Here is a 15295-nt window from a genome sequence, read left to right as displayed (position 1 = left end):
ATGCTTATGGTGGCAAGACCAAGAGGCAGAAGTGGGGCCATCTTTAGGGAGTTCAGGAGTGGTCGGTCACTGTCACTGCAAACGCTACACATTGTCACTGCTCTGGACTCTTGGAGCCCTCCTTTTGGCTTGGGGCCTGGTTTGCTTGTTGGCAGGCAGCACCTCTGCCTATATATACTGTATATACATATGTGTGTGTGTGTGTGTGTGTTGTTTTTTTTCACTAACTTCAACTAAAAACAACATTTGTTTCTAAAAGGAGCAGGTAAAAACCAATACCAGACTAACACAGAGTAAATATTACTTTAACTATGAAATGACAAGATTGCTCTTTCTACTGAGTGTATAAATACCAGTGTTAACATGCTAGCTACATGCTAACATCACATGCTATCTCACATGTTAACTAATGCTGGGTTTAGGTGAACATTAAACCTAATTTAAAATGATCAGGAACATTATTCTTTATAACAGATGGTTTATTTTGGTTTTAAAAGAATATTGTGTACCTGTGTAGTAAAGTGTATATCATTCCAAACTATTTTTGAAAAAGTATTTTTTTGCATCTAATTTAAATTAAGTAAATATTACTTTTAATCGTATTTAATAATTTCTCTTGCACTCTTTGCAAGTGAATGCAGTGTTAAAATAATTGAGCAAATCTGTGAGTTCTGTTTTTATTTGACAATTTATGCAGTGTCTTAACAATTTGGGAAAAGAAGCTTTTAAACAAACCGAGACATGAGCTTTCTTATCTCCAGCAGCAATAAACAGGATATTTCAGATGTTTCTCTGCTGATGCAGGAACTGTGTACACACAAGTGCTGTGATGCAGTTAGTTCTTTAAGACTGAGCTTCTGGCATTTGCCTTGGAGCTTCATTTGGCCATGACTTACAAAACTAAGTCCAGCTAAATCTGAAATTTGCTGGCATACATATTGCTCTCCATCTTTCCTTCTCCTTCCTCTCAGACGTAACCACACACCATCCATCTGTCATCTCTTGTTTTACTGCGTCTTCCTTGCGTTGTGGCAGCTGCCTCCCCCTCGCTGCATCTGTTATGCTTTCGTGCAGCTCTTGTAAAGCTCAATCATATTTCATGGTTTTGTTTTGTGAATCCGACTGGAGCGGTAATGGCTTCGTGAAGTGGCCAAATCCCATTAAAGTGTCTGGGGAGCTTTGCCTCCTCACCAGTAGCTTGTTCCGTGTGTATGCTGCTGTTGACTTTCAGAGGTGATTAGGGTAGATGTATATGCATTTTTCTTTTATTTCTCCAAAGTTTCTACTGTTTTGTAGATAATACATATTTATTCACTGTTTTTCATTCCTGATCAGAAAATTAAAACTGTTTGCACGCTAAATATCATCTGGTGTGTCCTCCTGTCTGTTCTAAGATCAACAATCCATTTAAGTAAACACACAATAATTTTATCACCAAAAGGTTTGCATGTTTGATTTGTGTTGTTTGTAGACTATGTAACAGGGATGCTGTCTCTATCTTTTTCCCCCTTTTTTTTTTACTTTTCAATGCTTGAGCTTCACTCTGCTTTAATATTCATTTGCTGAGGATGGAAATCGTATGAAAATTGATCATTGTGCGAATTGCAAGACAAGTCTACAAAATTTGATGTTCTGGGGCCTCATTTATAAAATTGTGCACAGGAAAGATCAGTACAAGTGGCAAAAACTGGTAATGTGCTGCAGAAAAACATCCATGTCCGTTTGTTTCTCTTTCTAAATCAGAAACAGCTTTAAAGTTGGTGCACGTGAAGATGAGGCGTTACGAACCCTTGTGTCTTGGGAAAAAGGGTTTGCAACAAACCAGGCTGGAGTCAAAACTAAAAGGTATAAATATAATATTTATTAACAATATATATAAACAAAACACAACCTCCAGTAATCAAAATAAACAAATAAACACAAAATGGGTTCGATATAAACTAACAGAAACTGTCCTCCAAAGAGAAATATACCTTAACCGGCAATAATCTTAAACTCGATTAAACAAAAGAAAAACTTAACAAAAGATGTCCTTTTACAGGAATAAGCCCACAATGGCGATTTATACCAATGACACAAAAACCAGGTCTACCAGGTAAGTTCTGGGACTCCACAAAACAAAGTTCAGAAACTAAACACGAAAGCATCTCCTAAAGAGAGCATCGATTCTCTTCCTCCTAAATTACAAAAATGCTTCTCAGACACAAAAGGGGCTTTTCTTAAAAGCCAAGGCGATCTACAGAAAGCTCCTTACAAAACACAGCCCAACTACTAATCCACACAGGGAAATCCACAAACTATTCACTAGAGTAATCCCAAACGGCGAACTGTGTGCCTATGGTACACAGCTGCTAGGAATGATGATGATTCCAAGGCTTTTATGGGTGAAGAGTCCCTCTGTATGGCTCAGTAGAGTGATCCGGAAGAGCTGACGACCAATCCACCCAGGGTCAGCATGACGGTTGACCTGCTCAGCAGAACATCTGTAGTAAATGCTGCAAGGATCAAAAGAAAAAAAGATTTTTATTCATTTAAAAGATGCAGCAGTTTGGGATATTTTGCTGTAAGAGAATTTTATAAAAACCTGATACCACCTAACTTGCTTCTGACTGGCTCACATGTTATTAAGCATATACATTAAGAGTCCAATGATTGGCTCTGTAGTTGTATAAAATCTACATGTGCAATGATTCCTTCCTTTCTGCTGCGTTCTAATGAACACCACATGTCACAAGGGGAAATACTTGAAGATGAGGTGGAAACAAAGATTTATAAGCAGATGAGAGGCTGGCCAACAACGATGAAAGTTGAGAAACGAGGGCTTGAAACAGTCGGAGTCCGTGTGTTTGTTTTCAAATCCAGGCTGCTGCTAGTCTCTCTAATGGATTAGTTTCAGGTCCAAAACAGCCTGCGTCTCCTCTCTGATGTCTCATCCACTCAGTCACATAGATGGAAAATCCACCTAGTTTCTTGTGAACCACAGCTCAGGTTGCGAGAGTCACAGAGAGGATTTAACCAGCTTGTAAATGGGCCTGGTTAGAGTTAGATGGCAGAGATCTGTATATGGAAAAAAAAGACAATGCCACCTGGGGACTTTCACCCACTTTCAGGAAATCTAACTGAGATAGATAGATAGATAGATAGATAGATAGATAGATAGATAGATAGATAGATAGATAGATAGATAGATAGATAGATAGATAGATCGACATTTAAAACAAACAAAACATTCAATTTACAAAGAAAATGGTGAGATGAGTTGTGCCTATTTAATATGAAGGTAACAACTGAAAGCAGGTGTAAAATGGATGGGAGCGGTCCTCTGTGATCATGGTGGCTTTCCTGGTCACAGAGCGTCTGTACAGTTCAGACAGAGGTGTTTGGGATGACTTGATTATTTTACTGGCCTGATTGATTACACAGTTGAGTTTTGTTTTGTGTTTGATAGTGAGGTGGCTGAACCAGGAGGTAATATTGAAGGTGAGTACAGACACAATCACTGATTTGTACACCACAGTTAAAATGTCTTTACTGACACTAAAAGCCCTAAGTTTCCTAAGCAGGTGGAGACGCTGCTGGGCTTTTTTATAGACTATATCAGGGTGTTGTTTGAAGGACAGGCAGGTGTCATTTTCAGTTCCTACATATTTAAAACCTATAACCTGCTCCACCTTTTGGCCATGGATGCTGATGGGTGTGAACAGAGCTGATGGAGAGTTGTCTCTGCCCCCACAACACAGCTCCTTGGTCTTGGCAATACTGAGCTCCAGATACATGTCAGAGAAGGTTTGGACCAGACTGCTGACGGTCGGCTGGTACTCAGACAGAGCCTGGTTGTCCGTCAGGTGGGCCACCAGGACCATGTCATCCGCGTACTTGTGTTCCTTCTCTGCTACAGGTGATGTTGTTGCTGTAGGTAGAGTAGAGGACAGGAGACAAATTGCAGCCCTGGGGCAGTCCTGTGCTTAAAACTGATGTTCCATATTTAAAACCATTAAAAAGAACCTGTTGAGGCCTGTCCTTTAAAAAGTTCCTAATACATAAAATCAGTGTAGGGTGGACCTGCATGTCAGAGAGGCAGTGCAGCAGAGTGTCTGCGTGGATGGTGTTAAGACCAAAAGAGAAGTCCATGAATAAAATTCTACATAACTCTTTCCATGCATTTGCACAAGACAGATGTGAGGGCAACTGGCCGGTAATCTTTCAGGTCCTTCGGATGGGGCTTTTTAGGCACTGGGATAATGATGGACTTCTACCACTGGATGGGGACTGAGCCAAAATCCAGAAAGTGCTGGAATAGCCTGGTGAGGACTCCACATAGCTGAGTGGAACAGTCCTTGAGCACCCTGCCTCTCTGGACCAGAGGCCTTGTGTGGGCTCACCTTACGTAGAATGGAGGCCACCAGCTGTTCATCAACAGTGATGGTATGGTAAGAGGGGCAAGGGGTCCAGGTGGTTGGTGTGTTGTGGCTGAAACAAATGAAAAAATTGTTTAAGTGGCGAGCAAAGGAGGCAGGATCTGGGTGGTTGGATACTGTGGGTTTGGGGGCTCTGTCCATCATAATGTTCAACCCCTGCCCCTGTCAGACTGACAGCCCTGTTGTAGCTGTCAGTGATGTGTTCAGCGGCTAGGTTAAAGTGAGGTCCTGGGACATACACTAGGATCACAGTGATCTGGGAGAATTCTCTGGGCAGATAATGTGGTCTAAACGACACAGTCGTAAGCTCATAATGTTTACAGCTCTTGGTCTCTCTCACTGTAAGATTAGTTGCTCACTCGCTGTTGACAGCCATGCAGAGCCCATCCCCAACGGACTTTCGCATTCTTGCTACATCTCTGTCAAAGCGAATGATGTTAAAACTGTCCAGGTGAAATTCCACATCCTGAGAGAGCCATGTCTCTGTGAAGCAGAACAAACTGGTTCGTTTATAATCTGGATCAGACTCCAATAATGATGCGAGCTCATCTGTCTTATTCCAAAGCGATCGCAAGTTAGAGTTGTGGCAGGTAGCAGTAACCAGCTCCCTCTCCTCCTTAATCTGATCCGTATCTTTCCTCTGGATCTTTTCCTTCATATCCACTTCCTTTTGTGCCCCCGTAGTAGCTCCATTGGAGATCCACCGTGAAGGATTACCTCTGGTGGATCTGGTTGGGCATGGCTCAGCTCCAACAGGTAGACCCTTGAGTGTGTTAGTCTACCTGCACTGGTATTAAATAGTGGTGTTGTATGTGAAGGAAGTACATCATCATGCCACAAATAAAGGATGATGATCAATAAAACAACTAGATGAATATCTGATGGTATTAACATTTTGACAGGACACGATCAGTGAATAAAAAGACGCATAGAAGACACAGAATGAACACGCAAAACTTTGAACCGTGTCAGGAGTCGCTCTCTTCGGAAAGAGTGAACAGCACCCCCCCAAAGGCACGTCTGGTTTGTCTTTACAAAATTGAGGAGACAAGTTCCATTAAAAGAATATTTATTTCAAAATAAAAACAATAAAAGAAATAAAACCAAACTAAGATAAGAAAATGCAGCAAGGCTTCCTGGTTGTGGAACAGGTCTAAAGTTTAAGGGTGTCTCGAAAAGAAAAAGAAAAAAACTGATTAAACTCACCCCACAACAAACCACTCACTTAGTGCCACCTATACCGGTTTGTGCCATTCACATGCACACAACAATAAAAGGGAGACGCCACCACCAGGAGGGCCTGTCCACATCCAGGAGGAGGAAGCTCAGCTGCAAAGAAAAATAAAAACAAAGTCAATGAAATTACAATACTAAAAGTAGTTAAAAAGTAAAAATAGTAATAAAAGGAAAACAAAAAGGTTACAGCCTTTTAAAACCCCAGTCCAGAGTACAGAACTCAAGTTACAGAGGAGTCGCCTGCCAGGCAATCATCAAGGCAAAGTATACAGATGGACGGCCTGCGAGACAACCAAAAGACTGAAGTGGGAAGTGCAGTGGGTTTCCACTGCAGAAGTGGTGCCTAGAATCTGCCTAGGTCCTTGGTGTCCTCTGTCGATCAGAGCAGGGTCCCACCTAGGAGGAAGCTTCTGGCCACAACCCACTGACTGCAGTTACCAGTCGAGCCACTCTCCTGGATGTCAGACAGGAAGAGATCCTTGAGAGATCAGCTTCAGTCTCCAAGCACAGACAGAATTCAAGCTGCTTACTGCTTGAAAATCAGCCATTTATATGTGGGAGACGCCGCACTGCTATTGGCTGAACACCACTTGCAATCAGCTCACCTGAAACTAATCAGGTGAGCTGCCACTCCACTACAATCTTGCAAGGTCACCCTAGGACCAGGTCACAATGGTATACACAGACCCAGTTTGCTCTGGGGCTCTGAGGACTTTGTGCACCACTGGACCCCACACATCATGCATTTTATGATGTCCTCTGGCACTAAAGTCACAAACCAATACCAGCTGTCCTATCAAAGGTGCATCTCTAACATGCTGATCATGGTTCCCTTTTCTATGGTCAGCCTCTACCTGTAGCCGCTCCCTGGCCCCATCAAAGGCCAGTTGCAGACAAGCCTGATGCTCCTGGATCCAATCATTTTGTTTCCAGAAGTGACACACCTCCTGAATAACAGGATCAGCCTGCTGAAGGGCTGAAATATCTGCCGGGGTATGCCAAGGTAAGACAGTGACAGCAGCTCGTGTTGAATCAGTTTTCTCCGAATGCAAAGCTTGCCGCAGTGATGTGGGCAAAGAGATACTGGGAACCCAAGCTTCCAAGACCTGTGGGCCAAATGGATGCTGATGTGATAAAGCTTCAGTATTTTTATTACTCCTTCCTGACCTAAATTTGACCTCAAAATCAAAAGCAGCAAGTTGTGAAGCCCAGTGTTGTTCTGTAGCACACATTTTGTGCTCATGGCCCACTTAAGTGCCAAGAACTCCAACCTCATAGAACTGTAATTCTGCATGTTCCACTCGGTGGGCCTTAAACCTTGCGCTGCAGGAGGGAAATACTCTCAGTTAGCAGATTAAGCTGCTCTTGCTGACGTTTCAGTAATTCCCTCATCTCCCCCATTTCAGTTACCTTAGAGGATCCTTGCACATACTAAATACCCACAACTGGAGGGATAGGGCTGGCTGGTACTCTTGTACTAGACACACCTTCACGCTCCCACTTGAGAGCCTCCACCCTAACGTCAAGCAGGGTTGAGTTAGGCTGTCTACGCACCACTTGCCTTAGTTCATGGCGGAGAGCACCATCCAAAACCTGCTCGACAAACTCATCCCTTAATAAAGTTTCAGCATTTGGCATGTTACCCGGTGCACGCTTCTTTATCCTTTCCATCAGGCTCATTAGAGCCAGAGAAAATTCTACCAAGGATTCCCCTTCATGTTGTTTCCGGGAGAAGAATGCTTCCTGCAGGGCTACATGAGACTCAGTGCACCCATACAGTTCCTGTAGCCTTTATATGTGGGAGACGCCACACTGCCATTGGCTGAACACAACTGGCAATCAGCTCACCTGAAACTAATCAGGTGAGCTGCCATTCCACTACATATATATATATATATAATTAATTTACATTCCAAAAGCAGATCTTGTGTCTATAGGCACCCTCTGACCTCTGCATGACTTCTAATACATACAGAGATCATACATGATGACTCCTGTGTTGTTGTACTATTTCACTGTTTCAAGATTCCCCCACAAACCTTGTCTGTCTGCAAAGACCTGGGCTAATGTGATGGGGCAGTTCAGTCAGAGTCAGGGTCTCCCTTTGAACTTTGTCACCTTTTCCCCTTGCACAATATAAATAAACTTCATTTGTATAGATAGACAGGTTCAAGATTCCTTAAAACAACCATTTCCTGTCATCTGGCCAACAGTGGTAGACCTGTAACACTTTCAGAAAATCAAGAAATTGTAGCATGAAAGTGTCAAAATTTGAAATATTTAAATTTTTGAGTACTTTTAGGAAAAGTCTAACATTTTTGGCAAACAAAATGTTGTTTAGAGACGTTTTACTGCTGTTAAATATCAAAACAGGTGAAATTTGACCCTAACTGGGTTAAAGCTGCCATCTTTAATATATGACAGGTTTTAAAACAACAACAAAAAAAAACTTTCACCTTAATAAGATTAGTCTTAAAGGATGAGTGTAGTTTATTCTACATGATGACACGAGCCATTTAAACACAAACCAAAATTCTGTCAAAGTTCAGACTGGGGCTATTTTAAACAATAACTTTGTACAGTTTAATTCCGCATCAACAGAATCTACTGAGGTTTTGCTAAGATTTATGGGAAATTTCTTTAATTAAATTATAATAAAATGCAGTTTTCAATTTAAACAGAAAAAAAATCAGGAAAATGACGACACAATGGCTGAATTTACACATTATCCAGAGTTTTAGCTTTAACTTTTGTTTCCTGCATGTCAGCGTATGGGACTGCAGTAGCAGTTTAAGATTTTAAGAGATTTTGCCTTCATAGTGTCTTCATTAACAGTCTGTAATCTCTCATCAGCCTGCTTCAAGTTATATAAAGGGAGGAAGACTGGTCATTTCCAGCTGCAGGATCAGTCTTAACTAATCTTCATGTTCGTAATGTTGCTGTTGGCTCTAATTATGGTGTTTGTGAAGATTTTGTCTGCAAAATCTGCTTTATTTTACGCAGCATTACATAAGCATGTTTCTATTTCTGTAACAGCTTATTTGACTGGTGATGATTATAACTGAATGGGTTATTCTCCAGAGCAAGTTGTTGTTGATTTGAGTTGATTTTTTTAAGATAAAAAAACTAAACAACATCTGGTTGTACTTTAAAATTTCAACTTCTCTTTGTCTTGTGGTGGCCAAATGATGTGATGAAAAGCCTGTTTCTGAATGATGTCTGCACTGTGGTTTCTTTCTAGGCAACATGCTGCAGATCTACTACCCTGCACACAAGTGAAGTTACATCTAAAGTTAAGTTTTTCCTGCAGAATTTATCATCTGGGTAATGGTATCTGATTATTTCTCATTTCCTTGAGCATAGCTAGTGTTGTTACATGCAATTTAAACTTGAAGCAAAGGACAGCCTGAACTCCAGATAGATAAAGAGTTTCTCACCACCATTTTTTTGCTTGGTGATCAGAGAATTTTGTCATCGATCAAATTCTACGTATTGCACAAGTGGTAATACTTATCATTTAGTACATGGTTAAAGCATCTTTAACAGCATCAGACGTCCTGATGCTGCTGTAGCCTTAATCATTTGGTTGAAAAATTGTGGAGACTTAGGAAAAGGCAAGTACCCGTATTGAGAATCTGACCAGTACAAGACTAATGGTGTATCGATATTGCCATGGTTTGGTCCACTTTAAATGAACCCTGGTCTGCTTCCACGGATACCATGGTTTATTAGCAGTGGTGTAACTCTCATTTGCACATGAGCAACGTTTTCTTGTTCTTCTTTTTCCTGCTTTTATTCTTCCTTTTGGGGAATACTGCCCCTAGTGAGCAGTTTTTGTAGCTGCATAATGTTGTTGTGGTGGTTTGGTCCTTTCCACCACCCAACTAAACCAAGTCCGCTTTACTATCCTGGTGTGAATGTCTCCTAAAATAATTAGTAGATACAGCTTTGACTGCTGTGGCTGCAAGGATTCATAAGGGATGTGTTCATAATGTTAAAGCAGATACTACAGGTAGTGTTTTTATTAACCAGCCAATCTAATCACTGTTTGCCAATGTCTTATTTGTACAGTTTTTATTACCAGTTGCAATGTTTATTCATATGATCTTTGTGTAAAAAGTAAGAAAATTTGTGTTTGGTCCATTATTTGTACCTTGTAATAAAAACTAACTGGTGTTGTATTATACATATTTGAAAAGCCTGATTGGTTATCTTCACAATGATGCTTAACCTTTGGGAGTTGTGCTTCTTTGGAATCAACAACACAGTAAAGTGTGTATATCCTCCACAAAAATGTGCCAAAAATTCCCTACAATATCCCTCTGTTAGTATTCACTTTTGTTTTGAGTTTCTCTGTGGATTGGATGATTGAACTCTCCTACAATAATGAGAAAAAACAACGGACATTGACCATTTTTACACTTTATCAATGTCTGAATGTCTCTGCATTGATAATATAAGTAATAAGTAAATTCTGAAGTACTTGGGTAGCACTTCTTTTTTGAGCTAGGCTTTATTCTTCATCCAAATCAATGCCATGGAGATGCATACAGATCATACAATTCTAACACTTGATTGTGAAACACACTTATAAGTGTTTGCACTCAGAGCTAGAAATGATTAATCAGTAGATGGAGAAATGTGGATCACGATGAATAACATTTGTGTAGTGTTTTTAAAATATGCATGCCATGTGGACACATGACATGGCTGCTCCGTTAAAGCCAGCAATAAAACCACATTTGTGGAGGTGTGTGTCTGTATAAGTGTGTGTGTGTGTGTGTGTGTCCAGGGATAACCTTTTTTAAATTATGACGGGAAAGCCACAGGATTCTCATGTCTTAAGTCTCAGAGTGCTATGTAAATCTGAGGGGAGGAGAAGGAGAGAGAAGCCTGAAAACATGGATGAGGCTATTTCAGTGTTTTTTTCTTCCTCTTCTTACTCTCATCAGACCCACTCATTTATTAAACCTATCAGATACAAAGTGACCCCTTAGTCTCCTAGTCTGTCCACATGCATCCATATCTACATGCCACTGTACATTTGTCAGCTTTGGCAGCTCCCTGTGCTTTGACAAGCATGCCATGATGGATCTTCGTCAGGTCGACCGCATACCCCAACATCTGGCTGATTTACTGACTTTTGTGGCTGGAGTTTCACTCTGCAAACGTCTCACATAGCGGGGCGTCTCTGTCACTTTCCAACAGCCTGACAGTGGTTTAGTCACATTCGAGGGTTTAGTAACAAACCTTAAGTCTGAGGAGTACGTAAACTGATGATACCTAGAGAATATCACAAAGCTGTAAAATAGAGGTTTCTCAAAATGTGGGTTTCATAAAACCAGGTTAATGCTAATAACATGCATGTTACAGTCATCAGTTGAAGAAAGTTTGTTTATCCACCCATAAACATACTTTCTTCAACAGATGACTGTAACAGGTATGTTATCAGCATTAACCTGGTTTTATGAAACGAGAGCATCTGTAGCCAACAGGGTATCAGATACCCTGAGGCAAACTGTGTAGAAAAAATTAATGTAAAATAAAATGGGGGAAAAATAACCTTGGTAGACCAAAAACAGATTTGTGCCAAAAAATACTACTGAAATCCGATTGTGAAGCTATTTAGTTGAACCTTTACAGCAGGGCTACTCAGTTCGGTCCTACCGCAATCCAGCAGGTTTTCCATGTATTCCTGTACCAACACACCTGAGTCAAATTAATGAGTCATTGTGTAGAACCTGATTGGCTGTTAGAGCCACCTAATTTGACTCAGGTGTGTTGGTGCAGGGATACATGGAAAACCTGCTGGATTGCGGCCCTCGTAGGACCAAATTGAGTAGCCCTGCTTTACAGCAACCCAGACTGTAGCAAATACATCCATCCATCCATCCATCCATCCATCCATCCATCCATCCATTATCTGGGATTGGATTGTTGGTGTGGAGAGAGAAGCTCCCCCTAGGCGTTGTCTTCCCGGGGTTTTCTCCTAATTGGACTTGCCTAGAAACCCTCCACAGAAAGATATCTAGGAGGCACCATGAGGCACCTCATTATGCTCTTCTTGATGTGGAAGAGCAGCAGTTCTACTTTAAGTCCCTCCTGAAAGACTGAGCTTCTCACCCCATTCAGTCTGCCAATGCTGCACTGATACGTTTGTTGATTTCCTGCTCCATTCTTCCCCCATTCTCCTCCTCCAAACTCCTCCACTTGGAGAAGGATCTCTCCCAAATACAGATGGGTAGTGCAAATTGACAGAACAGTAGTTCTGGAAGATCCTCTGCACTGGGTGAAAATGTCACTAAGCAAGCAACTGAAATCACTGTTCCTCAAGGGAATGATGTTCTACTGTAGGATAGGATAAATTAGAGCACTGTGACAGTAATCAGAAGTTTTTAATTCCAGGTGCTGCTGAACATGTGCCCATCTTTATCTAAAGCATGGTTAATTTCTGACCGTGATCAAGTATTACACTAGTCTGGATACTAATGTTCCAAAGGTCGAAATGACAAAATGGCAACTCAGAAACCAGTGGGTGACATCAAGGTGGCAACCTCCACTTACGATATATTGTCTATTCTTTGTGATAGACTGACTACTTTTATGTACTCTTCCAAAAGAAAGGACAATATTTGAGCAGCAAATTAAATAAAGTTTAAATATAATACAGTACAGTACAATACAGTTGTGACATTGAGTCATTTTGGAGGATACAGGATGCCTTGTGTCAGACACATGAAAGCCTTAGTTGGCCTTTTTCACATTTCCTGGCTATTCCCTTGAGTAGATCCCACCCATGCTCAAATGATGCCCAGATCTCAATATGACTCTCTTCCTGATACAGATGGTCAGGTCTGGAGCAGGCAAGATCAGAACAGTATTTATCATGACCTTTGTTATCAAGGACACAACATAAAATACTCTCTTAATCTCTTGTACTCTCAAAGGAGTCCTTCCTAAAAATGGTGTTACAAATACGTGTTAAAATTAAAACATTTTATATGCAGTTTTAGCTCTTTCCTTTCATTTTCCATCACAACTAATTACTAAAAATTGATGAAATGTGTCTTCCAGTCCACTTGAAGTCTGACATGGGAAGTTTTTATCCCCCTTAACCCTCATCAGCCACTTTATAGGTTTTGCCTTGCTAGTACCAAAGTGGATCTCCTTTTTACCTTCAGAACTGCCTTAATTGGTAGCATGGGTTCACCAAGGTGTTGGAAACATTCCTTGGAGATTTTGCTCCATATTGACATGCAGGGGCAGTTCTAGGATCAGAGATTTAAGGGGTGCTGAGCACCCAGATAGCTGCCTGGCCAGGCAAAAGAAATTTCACTGTTTTATATATTTCAACACCATTTTATTCCCACATTTGTAAAAGAAAAGCAAAACAAATATTTAATAAAATCTGTGACCAAACCATCAAATCTGATGAAGGTTATTTAAATGCTGAGCCACAGCAAAAGAGGAACGGATTGGAATAATAAAAGAAACATATTGTAATGCTAATTTCTGGGGGAAGACAACTCATTGTGATACAACAGCTCCTCAACATACACATAAACAGTATGTATGTTTCTGGACCAAAAATAACAAAAATTCACCATGGGTTTATTTTTTGAACACAAAACATGCAAAACACATTAACAGAAATTGACTTTTTCAGCTTATGTTGACATGATAGCATCACACAGTTGCTGCTGATTTGTCAGCACATCCATGATGAGAATCATCCATTCCACCACTATTGGAGTACCGTAAACCCATTGTCATGTTCAAGAAATCAGCTGGCAATGATTTCAGCTTTGACTCATAAGATGAGGCAATGTTTTCCAATCTACTATTGTCAATTATGGTAAGCACCCAGTGTGGTAGCGGAGTCCTGGTGGTACAAGACGGTTTGGTGAGATTTGCTCTAGTAAACCTTGAGCTCTGTTACGTTCCCACAACAAACCATACCCTTACTAGGTAGCACCAAAAGCAATGTTTCAACTGTTTGCAGTCTAGTGAATAAATAATGTATATTTAACTTTATTTAATGTTAAGAGAATTTTCTATTTGGAATTTTACAATAAAAAAGACATTGAAAATATAAATACTGATCTTCAGTACTGTTACGAACCCTAAAATGAGGCTCAACTCTAGGGCAGAAGGGTTGGTAACAAACCGGGCTGGGTCAACTCAAATGGTATAAAATATTTATTCAACAATTAACATAATTAAACAAAATTTTTTTCCTATAAAAAATAAATAAATAAATAAATAAATAAAAATGGGTTCAGCTAAGTAATAATTCAAAAGATTCTACAAACAAAAATATACCATTACAGACAATTAACAATAAGCCAACAAAACAACGATAACAAAAGGTGTCCAATTTACGGTAACTTTCAAAATACTAAATACAAACGAATGTCAACCAGACTAACTCTGGGACGTCACTCTAATTACAAACAAAGCACAACTCAACACAGCTTCTCAAAAAGGAGAGAGTTACTTATCCAAGTATTTACAAAACTCAAATGCTTCTCCAAAACTAAACGAGGGCGTCTTTTCTCCAATTAAGTCAATCCTCAGAAAGCTCTTATAGCAAACACAGCCACTAAACCACAATGGGTATTAAACACTCTGAGCAATCCCAAACTGGCTAACTGTGTGCCGAAGGGTACACAGCTGCCGCGAGTATTGCTGATCATGAGCTTTTATGAGGGAGGTGTCCTTCAGCTTGACCCAGCTGATGTGATCCTGAACTTTAGGCGACCAATGCAGACAGAGGAGAGAGTTCTGGTGCCAATTCCACAGCCAACCCTTGCGTTGCTCCAGCGCAGTGGGATTTACAACTCCGGCTCCAATACAAAAGGCCAGAATAGGCCAGGGGCTGTAACACCCCCGTCCTTAGAATCTTCTCTTCTGGTTTTCATCCCCACGACCTTCCACTTGCAAAATACAAACACATGAGTACACATGGGTTTTTTTTGATAACACTCCTTTCACACATGGGCTAAGGCATCAGAAAACAAGTTTTCTACACCCTTCTTGTGTCTCTAGGTTGTATTCCTGCACAATCAATGCCCATCTCATTAGTCTCTGGTTATGATTGTACATCCGCATGAGGAATGTCAACGGGTTGTGGTCCGTACACCAGAGTAGGCACTGGTGAAGATCCCACATATACGTTATAGTGTTGGAGGGCCAGCAACAGCAACAGCTTTTCTTTTTCTGTGGTCAAGTAGTGCAACTGGTGCCGGCTGACCTTCCGGGAATAGTAGCATATAGGTTGATCAATCCCATCATTACCGGTCTGTAGGAGCACAGCGCCCACCCCCACAGAACTGGCATCTATCTCCAGTCTGAACATTTTGGTCATGTCAGGAGCAGCAAGCTCAGGCGCATGTAAAAGAAGCGTTTTAGCACTCTCAAACGGATGTTGGCACTCTGGGGTCCATTTAAAGTCCTGTTTTGGACTCAACAGGGATGTCAAAGGATTTACTACTGTTGCAAAATTACGGCAGAAGTTGCGGTAGTAACCTGTCATTCCCAAACATCTTCTTAATGCCTTCCTATTTTCAGGAGTTGGGAACTCCCTAATGGCGTTTACCTTTGCTTCGATCGGACATAGTACGCCCTGTCTGACTTGTCTG

The 15295-nt window shown here is 40.9% G+C and overlaps 1 protein-coding gene and 1 long non-coding RNA gene across 4 annotated transcripts in view; both read left to right on the top strand.

Annotated features, from left to right (window-relative positions):
* The window catches only part of arhgap36 (Rho GTPase activating protein 36), a 116481-nt gene that overhangs the window by 4075 nt on the left and 97111 nt on the right, over positions 1-15295 (top strand). The window lies entirely within an intron of this gene.
* LOC121640742 lies at positions 3318-4674 on the top strand. Its single transcript, XR_006010563.1, has 3 exons — positions 3318-3422; positions 3718-3719; positions 4663-4674. It is a non-coding gene; the product is annotated as an uncharacterized LOC121640742 (long non-coding RNA).

The sequence above is a fragment of the Melanotaenia boesemani genome, chromosome 5, assembly GCF_017639745.1.
Source record: "Melanotaenia boesemani isolate fMelBoe1 chromosome 5, fMelBoe1.pri, whole genome shotgun sequence".
NCBI lineage: Eukaryota > Metazoa > Chordata > Actinopteri > Atheriniformes > Melanotaeniidae > Melanotaenia > Melanotaenia boesemani.
This window is presented reverse-complemented; position numbering and strand designations above follow the sequence as displayed.